Source organism: Solanum tuberosum, unplaced genomic scaffold (assembly GCF_000226075.1).
Source record: "Solanum tuberosum cultivar DM 1-3 516 R44 unplaced genomic scaffold, SolTub_3.0 scf00234, whole genome shotgun sequence".
In the NCBI taxonomy this organism is placed as follows: Eukaryota; Viridiplantae; Streptophyta; class Magnoliopsida; order Solanales; family Solanaceae; genus Solanum; species Solanum tuberosum.
In genome coordinates, this window is record NW_006239168.1 from 23,556 (window position 1) to 25,324 (window position 1,769).

The window sequence follows — 1,769 nt, forward strand, 5'->3', positions numbered from 1 at the left end:
CCAAAGTGAAGTAGAAATCCTTGAGAATGTAGGTTCAGAGGTAGGCAGGGGCAGTAGCTCTAACCCCTTTGTACCTTCAGTGGAACATTGCCTGAATGTATGATTTCAATTCTTCTGCTACTTTAACTGGTTCTTTTGGTACCTCTTTTATTTTATGTTACCTCTTAGTTTTGGTTCACCATGATAATTCTTGTAACCATTGGCTGCTAATTTTGTGTATCAAGCTGGATGCAACAATCATAGATTCTAGGTACAGGAAGGAGGTTTTGAATTTAATGAGGACGCCCTACAATGAAGAGGAGTATAAGAAGCTCTGGAAAGACATTAGGATGCGATTACCATCTAGCTCAAGAAATGGACGTGGGAAATCCCTTCTATCACTCCATAAAGGTAGGTTAATAGCCTGCGGTTTGTTTTCCAGCATCATGGCATCTGCATTTTGAATGTTTCTCTTATGTCTTGAATTTTTCTCCGGTCATACCTTGATTTCAAATTTATGTTATCACTTTTAAGATAGTATCCAATTCCATAGGATTCCTCCTCTCTCATTTAGATAACTTAATAATAGTTTCTTGCCTTGTTCTTTCGCCAAAAAAATGAACTGAACTTGCTAGTAAAATCTTTACCATCTGATTGATAAAAAGTTTTGACTTTTTTCAATCTCACTTTCATGTAGCTCGTAGTTGTTCTCCTTCTGTTTTCTCTACACTTTTATTGTTTTATTTCCACTAGGCGTGGAAGAGTAGAGTGTTTTTAGTCTATTAAAAAGGGAAACATTCAGATCTTTCTTTTTAGAAGTTCCCATTGATCATTGTTGTACCTTTTCAACTGACTCAACATTTTGTATGAACAAGGCATGACCAACTATGTTGCTTGGACTCTTCAAAAATGTCATCGGGTATATGTAGTGCATTTTTGGAGGATCCGACATGGGTGCGGCAAATTTTTTGGAGAGTCGAAGCAACTTAGATGACCAATGTAACTTTTGATACAATATAATGTTCACTCAGAGAGAAGTGCCAGTGGAAACAATAGTCATGCAAGGCAAGTGACCTCATAAAAAAGAAGAAGTGATGTAAGGCAAGTGGACAAGTAGTGACTCCAAGAAAGGGAACAAAGGAAACATTTCTAGGAAGGAATAACTGCTTTTGAAGTCTGAAAGCCACACCGAGAAACAAAAGACTAACCGCCTACAATTTGTTTTCCAGAATCGTGACATCTCCTTGCATGACTAACAGCCTACAGTTTGTTTTTCAGAATCGTGACATATCCTTGCATTATGAATGCTTCTCTTGTGTTTTGATTTTTTCTCAGGCCATTCCTTGGTTCAAATTTATGTAGTCACTTCTAAGATAGTATCCAATTCCATATAATTCCTGCACTCTCATCTAGAAAATTTAAGAATAGTTTCCTGCCTTGTTTTTAACCAAAAGTTGAACTGAAATTGATAGCAAATCTTTATGTAGTCACTTTTAAGCTAGTATCTAATTCCATAGAGTTCCTGCACTCTCATATTTATGTGACTCATAGTAGAGTATGTTCTCCTTTTTTTTTTCTCTCACTTTAATGATATTACTTTCACTGTGTGTAAGAGTAGTGTGTTTTTTTTAGTTAGTCAGAAAAAGGAAACATTTAAATCTTTCTCTTAAAAGTTCACATAGATCAATGTATCTCTTTTTAATTTGATTAATTTTTTTTATATGAACGAGGCATGACCAATGTTCTCCTTTTGTTTTTTTTTTGATAAGATAAGTGGTATTAATAACAGC

General features: G+C 35.2%; 1 protein-coding gene across 1 annotated transcript in view; it reads left to right on the top strand.

The window, feature by feature from the left end:
- LOC102593926 (uncharacterized) overlaps nt 1–1,769 on the top strand; it is a 13,742-nt gene that overhangs the window by 2,844 nt on the left and 9,129 nt on the right. The window lies entirely within an intron of this gene.